Below are 14,743 nucleotides of genomic sequence, written 5' to 3'. Positions count from 1 at the left end.
TCAATTTAATCGTTTCTTATTCAAAGATTGAACAGTTTCCCTCAATTCATTGATGATATTGTTATATAAACCTATTTCCGAGAAAGAAAGGACATAGGGTATCAATCAATGTCACACCATCAGTGCATTGACATAGAGAACACACAAATGAAAGGAACAGCATGTTTAATTGCTGTTCTTCATTTAAAAGTCACAGTAAGACCTTGAACATAAAACAAAAACTTTTACTTCACTTAAACTTATAACAGTTAAAGATAACCAATGGTACCGGTTTGAGCGGAAAATTAAGCATGTTTAGTGTTATTTGAATAGATAAGGGCCATTTGGAAGCATTAAATCCTGCAATTCTTTACGGGCATATTTATTTGTTCAATGCAAAAAACTTTTTACCCATGTGGCGTTATTACTGTCTGGTTCATTATAAATCAAGACGTCAACATCCGTATTTGATTTTGTTTCTTCACTTTTTTCATTGCGGGTTTTTATTACTTACTAAATATGCGTATTATTCATTGTTAAACGGCATAGGGTTTCTCTGTAATGGTACCGTCTATCCTATTATCTTAAATAGAGGCAACAGTAGTTTATCGCTGTTATCGATTGAGAAGAAACAAATCCGGTTTACAAACTTAAACTCAGGGAAACGCATCAAACACAAGAGGAGAACAACGAACCAACAGAAACACAACATTAAAATGTAACACACACAGAACGAACTATAACATAACAATGGCCATTTTCCTGACTTAGTACAATACATTTTAAGAAAACAATGTTGGGTTGAACCTTGTTTAGTGGCATACCAAACCTCCCGCTTTTATGACAATGTTCAATATAACAATAAAATGACAACATTTCATGACAGGACTACAATACAAATAAATGAGAGAACATATAGGACAGAAAAACACGAATAATAGCTAACAAAAGGTACCAGGTTTAAAATGTAATACGCCAGACGTGCGTTTCGTCCACACAAGACTAACCAGTGACGATCAGATGAAAAAATAAATACAAAGTTGAAGAGCAATGAGGACCAAAAGTTCCAAAAAGTTGTGCCCAATACGGCTAGGGGTTTCTGCCTGAGTTAGGAACATCCTTATTATTTAGAATAATTTATACTTTTGCAAACAGTAAATTTTATAAAACGATTATATAATAGATATACATGATAAAACCGAAGTGGTGACTAACTCCAGAACAAAACGGATACATTACATAAAACACGGTTTAGTTAACATAATCCTGTTTCATTATAGACGCAACTGCAAGACTTTTAAAGAGTTGTGATTGTCCAATGTCGTGCATATTTACAAGGTATGACGCTAGGATAACGTCAACGTTATTACCGTCCGATTTTTATGCTGAGCAGTTCAAGAAATTCTTCTCTCCAGACTTGGATAAAGACTATTACCGGTAAGAAGTTAAAGTTAAAAGCACAATCAGAGCTGATATGCATAAAAACCACATAAGTTAAGAATCCAATTGTAGTACTAATTTATCGTAGGAAATGTCGAAAAATTGGTCCGTTCGGAACAAATTTTAATTTTAAAATCAGTTTAAGCCATACATTGTACGTGTCCAGTTTGGATTATATCAAATCCCTTGGTAAATATTATAGTTGCTATTTCCTTGACATTTTTTTCAGTGCAATTTGTTTCATATATCATATCGAAAGTTTATGAATTAAAATATTTAGGTATAATTTTAATTAAAAGGGTAAAAGAAAAAAAATAACTATATACCATTCAATTTGCCATTTCAGAATCTCATGCATTCTGGGTAATATTTGTAAAAGTGTACACCAATACGTTTTGATTGGTGTAAAACGTTCTTAACAATGGAAATTCAACCAATGACGCAACGCTATTTTTATTTTGGTATACGAACAATGGGACTATTCATAGTCCTTTAGATTCTGAAGAAGCGAATGGTTCAATATGAATAATCTGAAGCAACATTATGAAGCGTACTGAAAAGGTTGACGAAACGTCTGTATATGGGTTAATTTTCCCTGTGAGATAGATGTTTTGCAATGTCACAATGGGGTTATATGAATAACTGACATTGAAATATTCTTGATTTGACTTCACCAAAAGCGCTAACATACAAATTTTTGAAAACCAAAGATGTGTTAGTTTTTATTTTTGTTACAGGAAAAACTACATCAATCTACGTATTTATTTTGATCAACTGAAAACAATTGTGTCAAAGCAGACACCAAAATATTCAGCTGGAGAAATGTTTGGTATGTATTATTTGCTTCTCAAAAAGATGTCTTTGGTTCAATTTCTTACCAACTCGAAATCAACGATCAGAATTGTTAACGTGCAAATTGGTATAATGTATCTTTTTATTCAGAACACCAGTATGCAAATAGTCGATTTGATGCATTTTTCATCGGTATTTTCATCATGGTTATAATTATTTTCCCAATTGAATATTCCGAAACACACATTAGACGAGTTGACCGCTGAATACTGCCGACGGTCATACAGTCCTTGGATGGTGTAAACTTCCAACTAACCCAATACACCATTCACCATACACCATGTGTCATTACACGTTACACATTACACATTCTATCTACACCATCCGAAATTACCAATAATGCAATTTAATTTCAAAGTGAGCTTGCGACAACAAACTTATTTATTTAAAAAATACGATTTTTGATCACAATATTATGAATTAATGTATAAAATAAAAAATAAATTCCAATCAATATTTTGCATCACACCACAATCACACCATTACCTTTACACAACTACACGATTCTCCTTACACCATACACCATTGCAGCATACACCTTTACCATTGCACCATATGGGTCAATATCTTTAATTGTTTTTACATTGGCGGTAATGGTAATGTTTTTTTCCTGTAGCTCAGTCCATATCGTAAACTTGGATATGTATAATAGCTCATTTTCACGTACCGTATGTGGTTAAATTTTCGGGGTACGAAGTAAGATTACCGTTTCCTTAACACCCTTTCATGATGCGGCTCCTTGTGGTAAAAAATCCCTTTTTTTGACACAATAAGTTCTTTGAAAGTTTAATACTTTGAACACATTTAATATCTTCATAGTTTTTACAGATTTATTTGATGTTCACCTACTTTCCGATTCACCACAAATGGTTAAGCTCAGTCACTTGTAAGAAATAGACACATGTCCAATATCACTACACACAGATTTTTTGTTTACACACAACTTTTAAGTTCCTCATTTCGAGGTGTATTAGGGATATCAACACCATTACACCATTCAAGAGCTGTATAAGCTATATGAACTCAACTATAAATATAAATATATAACGAAGGTCACACGAAAACAGGTTCCATAATGTCGAATTATTCACTTTTAAGTGAATAATTTCCATCGATGTTTCTTATCTTATATTTTGAACTATGCTGGCTGCTTTAAGCGAATTATAATTTCACTTTTATAATTGACGTGTTCCATCGGTTTCAGTTTTTAACCCGGATTTGTTTTCTCTTAATCGATTTATGACTTTCGAACAGAAGTATACTACTGTTGTTTTTTTTATTAATAATTGAACAAAAAAGAAGGAATTATTTTAACTTGTTTACATATCATGTAACTTTTGCTTAATACAATTTAAATCACACGATCAAAATATATCAAAATTAGTCTATTCATGCCATTTTTTTTCGATGGTGTGAAAGTTCTCGGCATAAAACTAACGTAATTATATATGTTTAGCCAGCTGTATTCAATGTGACGAATTTATTGTTTGAATACGAATTGTAAGCGTTTACATTGTATAAATATAAATTCGTTTCAACAATTTAAATCTTGAGGCAAAGCATTCACACATTCCAACAGATATAATGGTAGAAATTGTCGTTCGATGATAAAAATCTATAAAACTGAAATTGCCAAAGCTATTTGCCTAGTTTTAATGCAACCGTTTCTCTACGCAAGTCATTTAAAATCTAACGCGAACATCATGCTAAAATTGAAGTGCAATTCAAATTTATCTACTTTAAAGATAAAAACGGTTTTGAAAAAAAACATGCATCTAATGATATCGCTTTGTAAAATACAATTGTGTTCATCATAAAGGTTGCATCTCTGTAAATATTGACAATGCAATTTCCCATAGGAACTCCTTTTACGGCGAAAACTGTACCACTTTTACTATGAAGTTTTGAAAAAAATCTTATCCTAGAATTGAATGTTCATATGCACCACAATTTTTTTCAAAGGTCAAAATATAGGGCTGTGCGGCATATTTTCAACGTTTACATGCCCTGAACTTCTCAGAGTTTAAACTAACACTATTTTCTTAACTACCCCTACCTCGAAAGAAAGGTTACCACAGATTTCAATGTAAACAATTTGCACATGTTTATTTACTGGTAACATTGCCAAGTTATGTCTCTGTGAGATGGAAAACAGAGAGCATAACTTGGAACCAGTATATAAACAAAATGAATTTTTCTATGAATATTCAGGATCTCCCCAAAAGAGGCGTGTTTTGAGAAACAGCTGTATTTACGAAGTTCAACCTATAGGAGTTATTTCAAACAATGCTCGAAAATTCAATATTCAACAAATATTATAAAATACATCAAATAACACCACTACAAACTTATGTTCGATTTTATGTTTAATGTATAGAAATTTACCTGTGACGTCACTTTTGGTGTTGATATATTGTTGTGATGCAGAGTTTATGATTCTATTATGCTGTAATTGTGTACTGTTGTTAACAAATATAGTAATTCGTTTTTATTTTGTGATTAGCACTGTGTTTTGCTTTCCAATAAATACGGAAGGTTTGGCTAGCAAACAAATCAGGTTAAACCGTCATTTTTTTTAGATAGGCCGTTTCAAGTCAGGAATATGGCAGTTATTATATTATAGCTCGTTTCCAGATATGTGGCGTTTGCTTTTTTGTACTTTAGTGTTTCTGCTGTGTTTTCCTCTTATAGTTGATGTGTTTTCCTCGATTTTAGTTTGTAACCTGGATTTGTGTAGTTAATGACTTTTGAACAGCGGTATATTTTTCATACTACTGTTGCCTTTATTTATCAAATTTACCACCATAATATTCCAGGGGTATTTTGCAAGTTATTAAATACATGTATATATGATTTGCACTGTCATCAATGAAATTCACAAAATACTTACCTGTGAATACAACAGTTTTGAAATCAAAATATAGAACGCGATCCGGAAAAATTGAATGCATGTATATATGGTGTAGCCAAAGGATTTGTTAAATTTTAAATCTGAAAACGATACACAAGTAATATTGAATAAGAGTTTGCCTTTCATCTTAAATGGTTGCACTGTTTTAGATAAAGTTTCAATATTCTTAAGGGTTTTGGCATTTTTTCTTTCAGAAGAGAAAATGAGAAATACATAATTTATCTTTATTTTGTATATTGAAGAAAAATATTTTGTTTCGTAAGAAAGTCGGCACATTATATTCTGAGTCGAAAACCGAACTTCATCAATATTTCGCAGGCACCGTAGTCAATCACGGTTATTTGCTGGGGTTTCATAGTGCACAGCTATTTTTGTTTTTTCATTATGTCGCCTAAGCAGTTTTTCTTCGACCTTTTTTCGAACATGCTATATTGGTTTTAAGTTTAGCTAGTGTACAAAAACTGCGTGTTTATGTCCAGATGTCGGTTGTCTCTTTTTCTTTCTTAAAAAGAACATAATACCAACATAAAAGGGGCATGTAATGTAATTCGTATGGTTCAAACATATTATGTCATGTGACGTCACTATTGATTGGATGATTGTCGAGTTATGAATTACAGTTACTTAAACTTAAAACCTTAAGACATCGTTATATCGTGTACAGTAAACCTAAATCTGAAACGAACCCCGCTACCATGTTTTACCCCGCCACATTCTGCGTGTATGTGCATGTCCCAAGTCAGGAGCCCGTAATTCAGTGGTTGTCGTTTGTTTATACATTACTTTGTTACATCTTTATTTTCTGTTGTGGAGACTTGTCTTATTGGCAATCATACCTCATCTTCTTTCTATATAATCAAAGACCGGAAAATATGATACTCACACTGCAGCCGGGCACGAAAATACAACTATTAGACAGATATAAATATAAATTGTTTGACCTTTTTTTTTTATCATTTCAGCTAATTTAGGAGGAATGATGGGATTGTTTTTAGGAGCAAGTATCGTAACAATGACTGAACTTGGAGAATTGGTGTTTAATAATCTATGGTTATTCATCACTCGCTTTAAAACAGGTGTTAAGACTGAAGTGAAACTAATAAAAGCCTAGCTTTTCAGTATTTGGGTTTGCTAATCGATGGTTAGTTATAGTCAACAGTCGCTTTAAAACAGGTGACAGACTTATGTGAAACCAATAAAAGCCTAGTTTCTTAGAATTTGTATTTATTAATCTATGGTTATTCATCACTCGCTTTAAAACTGGTGGAAAGACTTAAGTGAAACCAATAAAGGCCTCATTGATTTGAATTTGTGTGATGTTGTAACTTTATACAGTAGGAAATATGCAATTGTACCATGTGTTACTAAATGACAAGCTCAATTAACATTTATAAATAGTAAATTGTTCATGTATTTGGTGAATTATTTTTGATCATTTCACAAAAAAGCAAAGTTTTATTTCTCTTTTGGTTAAACTTACCAAAAAGAAAATATGACAAAATACTGAACTCAAATTCAAAAAGGAAAGTCCCTTATGCCAAAATCAAAAGCTCAAACAAGTCAAACGAATTGTTTACTGTCACATTCCTGACTTAGAACAGGCATTTTCTTATGTAGATTAATTGGTTATCAAAGGTACCAGGAATATAATTTAGTACACCAGACGCGCGTTTCGTCTACATTAGACTCATCAGTGACGCTCATATCAAAATTTTTATAAAGCCAAACAAGTACAAAGTTGGAGAGCATTGAGGAGAACAAAATTCCAAAAAAAATGTGCCAAATACGGCTAAGGTAATCTATGCCTGGGATAAGAAAATCAACATGATCAATACTTTTTTCGAAAAATTCAAAGTTTTGTAAACAGGAATTTCATAAAAATGACCACATTATTAATATTCATGTCAACACCGCAGTGTTGACTACTGGGCTGGTGATACCCTCGGGGACGAAACGTCAAGCAGCAGCGGCATCGACCCAGTGGTGTAAATAGTTATCAAAGGTACCAGGATTATGGTTTAGTACGCCAGACGCGCGTCGTCTACATAAAACTCATTAGTGACGCTCATATCAAAATATTAAACCTGGTATTAAAGCTAACTAAACCTAACACTTTTATGACTGTCTCGTCGAATTTCATTATATTGACAACGATGTGTGAACAAAACAAAAAGACATACGTGTAATAGGTAATATACCAGTACATCAAAAGGGTGATTTTAAATCTCTTACACACATCTCTGGTCCCACACCTGAATTTAAACTAGAATGGGTACTTTTGGGGCCTCGGTTGGTGAAAGTTGCCCCCGACTTTGACCTGGAGATCAATCTGCTGATATCTCTTCGAATTGTCTGTACCCGCCGATCAGCCCGGTGATTCTCTCCGAGTACTTCGGCTTCCTCAACTCTAATATCAGATTATGTCCAATGTCCTAACACTCCCTTGTGAAGGGGTGGGAATTGTTCTTGTAAATATTGAACATTGTAAATGCATAAGTGACACATCTCCATTTATCCAGATAGGGGGTGTGCATGGATTCCATTGTACCCGCGCATACAACAATGACGTTCATAGTACGCAGAAGTGAAAATTTGTAGAAAGTCCACTTATAGACCAGATATAAATAAGTAAACATTAAATAACAAAAAATTCATTACAAATAGAATCAACAGGTCATATTAACAATAAAGTACGATTTGAGAGTACTCATAGTTACTTACAGCTAGTTAAAAGCAAAAACGATTAATATTTTAAAAAAATCACCTACAAAAGACTAAAATAAACTAACCTACATGTTAGGAATTTAGTATTTTAACGGGATGGACAGTCAAAGAAGACATGACTTTTGCAATGCCAAAAATAAATGAATCAACAGGCACTATGATAGTTAGAGTTAACCTGTAAATTGATAAAAATAAACACTTGTGTGTCTTCATACATCCCGTGTGAAAAGAATACAAATTAAGTTATGTTTTATTTGCTGCTGACAAAATCAATATCAGGGCCAATGTAAACTATGTTCAAAGATCTAATTACAACATCGTTAAGATAACCTTTACTAATAAATTTGTTTAAAGGTTCGATCAGTTTACACGGATCACATACTGATTTCTCCGCTTTAAGTACAATATAACCGTTAATTTGGGGATGAGAAATACTGTTTGCAAAAGGTTTTCTACAGGTACAGCCAAATTTACTAGTCAAATCTTTGTACAAGTGATACATTGATTACGTTCGCTAAAATCTATGACATCACTACACACATGGGATAACGAACGAGTTTGGATATATAAACACCATATGATGGAGCCAAACAAACATCGCCGTCTAGAAAAGGAAAAATAACAATTGGGAATAAAAACTATTGCTGTTTATGTTAGATTTAGTAAAAATAAGTTGTATGGAGTATTGTTGTAGTAAATTTAGAGAATTCTAAATTATTTAACGAAAATATATCATCCAGATAACGGTAGTTATTGTTGGAAGTACCAACCAAATATAACAATGACGTGTCCTTACCATGTTTACAGAGTTAAGGCATAAACAGAGATTCATAGCAATACAGGAATACATCTGCTATTAAAGTGGCGCAGTTAGTCCCCATAGGAATACCTACTACTTGTCGAAACACTTTAACGTCGAAACGTACATATATGTTGTCTAGGAGAAAATTAAAGGCTTCAATCATATCCCAATTATTTCAGTAAGTGTATCTAGCATACTTTCCTTTTTCATTTCAGAAAAAAGCTTTAAACGAGTTACATCAAATACATTTTTCAAAAAGACCATTTCATTAAATAAGAAAAAAAAATATTGATAGGATTTTGTGGAAGTGTAGTGTAGAGAGTATAAAACCATGTTTTATAGTTAGCTAAATCCCTTACTTGTATGACAGTCGCATTATATTGACAACGATGTGTGAACAAAATAAACAGACATTCCACATATTATCTTTTGGTTTTAATGCAAAGTTTTATTAATTAGATAATGATTTTCATATGTGTAAGCCTTAAACGGTATACACAGATTGATCTTAACAATTAGCAAAACATGTTATCCCTAGTTACATGTATTTATTTACTGTTATATTGTTAATAATGCATTACCTGTTTTGGAAAAGAACGGTTAAATTTAACACTGAACTAAATGTTGCAGTATTACATCCCTTGTATTCTATTTGTACCTTTTACATGTTTCATTAATTATTAATCCTTGATCCCTCCTTAAATAAACATTTGATAACAAGTTATTTTTTTTAATGCACACACCTGCTCGTCATCCAAAATACCCAAATTAGGACACAGTAAGGAAATATTACATGTCGGACGACAAAACTTTGTTTCTTGAAAGAAAGCGAAACATTTCCCTAGTGTGTGGAGAAACCTTCACATGTATAGTATCGGTCAACAATTTGTGATTCCAACCATACCATTTGTCATTATGTAGTATTGATTTAATCGAATATCTGTTAGAGCAGTTATTGTGTAAAGAGTAAAAATACATTTGTTCATGAAGTCCATATAGTGTAAACATGTATCTATCAAGACTAGAACATTGACGTGACTGAATTAAAGTAATTATTACTTTTACAGTTCTTTTTTACACTCAAGATAAAACATATACGTAACTTTTGTATAAGTTGCATACCACAGATTTTACTTCACATGGACACTTGATTTTAAATATATCTAACCAATATTTACCATGATTACAGGAAGTCTTAAGAAGGTATTAAGAAAACAAAAACACATGAAAGATTAAATAGATACAAGACTGCTTCCGGATTTTCTCGCTGTGTTGAAGACCCATAGGTGGCTTACGGTCGAGAAATTTTCCTCCATTTTCTTCATATCATAAAGCAAGCTGATTGTTTAAATTTATAATACGATTGGTTTGTCCAATTTTCCTGTGACATCCTGATTGCAGAAACAGGGATTTGTAATAGGGTTAAGGAAAAAATCATCAACACTCCAATGTTATAAAAAGAATAATCAAACCTGAAATAAAATAGTAAAGCTGTATATATATACTTTTCTATTCACAACTTAGATTTTATTTACTACTGCAAGAAAGGGCAATTTAATATTTTCAACAAGGTGTATCAGTATCATAATTACGATACTTTATTCTATTTACAGTGAAAATCAAAATCAAACATATTGAGAAACAACTTTTTGTGACCAGTCAGCGGTCTCAAGTTCACGTTTGGCTTCTTTATTAAAAAAGCAATTTGTGTCAAATTTAACAATTGTCATTTAATTTGCAAGGAAATGGGACAATTATTGTAAAATAAACCAATGTAAGACATTATCTTGCTCACCAAGTGTGTATTATAAACACATACATTATGCAGACGAAATAATGTAATACACAGATATATTGATTCAGTCGGTACATTTACCCCTCTCACCAACACACATAAGTAATAAAACAAATAGTCTTTGTATTAATCAAATGTCAATATTCAATTTTATACTAATATATTCTTTTAAGGAGGGTAGAGTAGTTAAAAAAAATTACAATAATCTGTTGAGAATATTTATATTTTGACATGGCGATTTGGTTTTTTAAGGACTTTCGAATGGGTTTTTTTTTCAGTATCTTTTGTCTCTATTTTACAGTTTTGCGCTGTTAACAGTCTAAATTATTATCATATATCAAGCTAATTATTGAAACGCAAAACAATTACTGTATATAGTGACACATGTGACTAGAAAATCATTTTATTTAAATCACATCAGTGACAAAACGGTGATTCATAGCCATTCAGGGGCACATTGAATTGATGCTTATGTAATCAGTACATATTCGGGACTTTCAAATGTTTGGAGGAGGCTTTGAGCTGGATAGTGGCAGTGATATTTACAATTTGACTATCTGTGGAGCGTATGGAATCTGAATGTAGAAGAATTTATAAATTCGTTCTTGAGAACTTCCGTGTAGCATATACGTCACAAAAACCAATAGACTGCTGGCTGGTATGTCTGCGTAAACAAACACATAACGCTTTCAGAGTACTTATAATTTATTCGTTATTCTTGAAATTGGCATATCATAAACCTTATTATTTAATTCAAAATTGTTTTAAAAATGAGATACTTTTATTTTAATAACTGTCTAGAGTGTTTTTCTATCAGATTTTTCACTTTTACACTAATTGTTACAGAGGGCTGATAGATCTTCTTTAATTACACTGTTTGTAATTTATAATAATGAAAATTTTTGACAACAAGGTCGTAATCGATGTCGAGGTATCCTGTTGGGACAAGATCATAGGAAATATATCTAAAACTAGATGTGTAATTGTCTCAAGTGAAAGGAGCATATTGACGTCTGATGTAACTGACGTATTATTTGAAATCAAAATTCTGCGTGTATAATTACGAATTAAAACGTGGTCCTGTATTATCAAAATATGGAGGTATTTGGCAATGAATGGAAGAGTCATTGAATATATAAGATAAGTTGATAAAGACAATAGGTATAAGAAGATGTGGTATGAGTACCAATGAGAAAACTCTCCTTTCAAGTAACAAATTATAAAAGTTAACCATTATAGGACAAAATGCGGTCCTCAACGCAGAGCCTTGACTCACACCGAACAGCAAGCTATAAAAATAAGAGTGAAGGTTTGAAAACTTTAAAATCCGTTGCAATTGGTTGCAATTGGTCATAAGTCAGGAACCTGATATTCAATGGTTGTCGTTCTTTGATGTGGTTCATATGTGTTTTTCGTTTCTCGTTTTTTATATAGATTAGACCATTAGTTTATCACTTTGAATTGTTTTACACTAGTAATTTTTGGGGCCCTTATTGCTGTTTGGTGTGAGTCAAGGCTCAGATTTGAAGACCGTGTGTTGACCTATAATGGTTTACTTTTATAAATTGTGATTGGATGGACAACTGTCTCATTGGCATTCATACAGGTAATATGCATGGATGTAAATTTTGTATAGGTAATGCTTTTACTGAGATATTAATTTCATATTTGATATAGCAAAATTTTGTTACATATTATGTCGATACAGTTGCCGAACTAGATGAAGAGAACATTTATTTGCTTAAAACATATTTTACCTGATGTAACTTAAATTTGCATCATGTGTATTTACCAACAAAGCAACGGAAGTTTAAAATGCACTACATCATTTGGTTAGCCACAGCAGTCCTATACGATTATGATTATCTTTACCTGTATACAGGTATATATATATATTGATATTCAAAATAGCTCTCCCAAACCGAAATAAAGGTTAACTGTGCATATACATAATGACTCTGTCTGGTTATTCTCTATGAATTTCTTTGATTTTGAGGTCGATGGCTAACAAAATAAAACTGAGATATTAAAAACCGTCATTATTTACCAAACGAACTTCGTCCATTTGGATGTTACCTGAGAACCATAATCATTGAGAACAAGTGTGCCTATTTTAGTTAAAATGATGATAAGTTTGAGCGTTATCTTTGAGGTTATCGTTGAGCTCAAGCACAATTCAATTTGAAAAGTTTCATATTAAAGTCGGTTATAGATTTACATTTGAGAAAAAAAGGCATCTTAATAAGTTACTAGTAATTGGCTAACAAAAAGTACAAACAACTTATTTACCTCTTTTAAAACTAGAGAGGTGATTCAGTAATTTAGTGATCCCAGATAACCCGAAACACAGCAAATGAGATCATGGTCAAGCATCAAATATTAGTTGGTGCCATTAAATGCAATTATCTCTCTATATAGGATGGAAACAGACAAGCGCAATAAAAACTATAGATATTGTTTTTATCAGAATATACATGTAATTTTGATTTGTTTAAGGAATTAACAATTTAAATTCCCATAATAAAGGGTATATATCTCAAGCTGTATTTCTAAAAGTATGGTAAAAAAGGCTTCCATTTTAATTAGTGTTGTCATCGGTTAACCGGTCTAACGACCGAATACCGAATACGAAAAACGCTAACCGGTTAACCAGACATTTATTTTCAATTTTAATAGAAAGTTAGAAAGTTAGATGATCACAATGATTAAAAAAAACATTTAATAATATTGAGAGCAGGAGGATCTCAACTGAGTATTTATAAAGGTGAGTTTTGGTGATATTTCGACTGTTATATAAAGATGAATGTCATAGTAGGTTTTATTATATATTTTGTAGCAAAATACTATATTTTTGAATGACATAATCTGTGTTCCATTTTTTTTTTATCAAGGAGTAATTTGACCTTTCCAGATATTTCTGTATGTAATGAAATAGTGTTCATAGTTTTCTAATTGGTTGCAAAAATGGCACTGGTCATCCTTTTCAATTTCCAAATATACAATAGCTGTTTACAGGGAAGGTTTTGTCAAGTAATTTCCACCTGTATACTTTTAAAATGTGTTTACTTGTAAGCTATACACTATAAAGTTTAAGGCTTTATATAAATAGCTTGACGAATCTTATTTGAATTGTGTTTTCCATTTTAAAATGACAATTGGTGTTTCAAAGGTTATCAATAATTATTTTGTGTTTCAAGTATAGTTTTTATCTGTTATACCTTGATTGATTGGTCTGATTCCATTTGCCACTTTTTGGTAATGCATTTTTTATTCTAAATAGTTTTGACATACAATCAGATTTAATGGTCAATTTGTCTTATTATTCTTTTTTTGAAATATTTCTTGCTTTGTCGGTTATATCATTATTATATAAAGTATTCCATTTGTTATCCAATGTGCATTGCCTCAAATGTATTGTTGTTTTATATTGACAAAACTTTTAATAATGTTCTTGTCTGATTTATTTTTGTTTTTTCGAAGTAAAAAAGAGGGAGTGATTAACTAAGTTTTGAAAATTCTTTTATGCTACCTGGATTCATGTTTAATAAAGAAAAGATTTCTTCAAATGTATTCAAAAAGAAAAAGGGAAATAACTGTTCAGTTTGCAAAGTATTTTGATGTTAATCGTTTGACCCAGGATATGTGTGTAGCTGATGAGAAATTGTCAATACATAAGGAATGACTATAAAAAAATTTTTCTGTCTTTGAAGAAATAAAATAAAAAATGTGGTGCACACTGAATAACTATTATTAAGTGTTCACCACGTTTTGTGTGTTATTTTGAATAGACAAAAAATATTACAGTCATTTCTAAATTTGATTTTAAACCGTTGTAAATTATGAAAAAAATTATGTCTATGAGATGATAAACAAAACGACGTCAGCCAATCAGAAGACGCGTTACATCCAAAATTAAATTATTGATCATTGTAAGGCATCCTTTCAAGTAATACTTAGATTCAGTGATTCGTTTATTTTTTTTTTATTTTTTTCATTTTCCAAAATGAAGTTGTAAATCATTAATACGTTTTCTATTGAACAAAGATATGCATAAGGATATTTCACATACATTTTGCTGTAAGTACTGAATAACTGTTTACCTTATTTGAATTTTGATTATATTTAATTAACATACATATCTTTATTTCTTATTATAATATGCAATAATGTGTTTATATTGGTACATTCTCAATAGATGCATACATATAATGCTTTTATCTTGACATCATAGACAAACACT

The sequence above is a fragment of the Mytilus edulis genome, chromosome 9 (genome assembly GCF_963676685.1).
Source record: "Mytilus edulis chromosome 9, xbMytEdul2.2, whole genome shotgun sequence".
NCBI classification, from domain to species: domain Eukaryota; kingdom Metazoa; phylum Mollusca; class Bivalvia; order Mytilida; family Mytilidae; genus Mytilus; species Mytilus edulis.
This window is presented reverse-complemented; position numbering follows the sequence as displayed.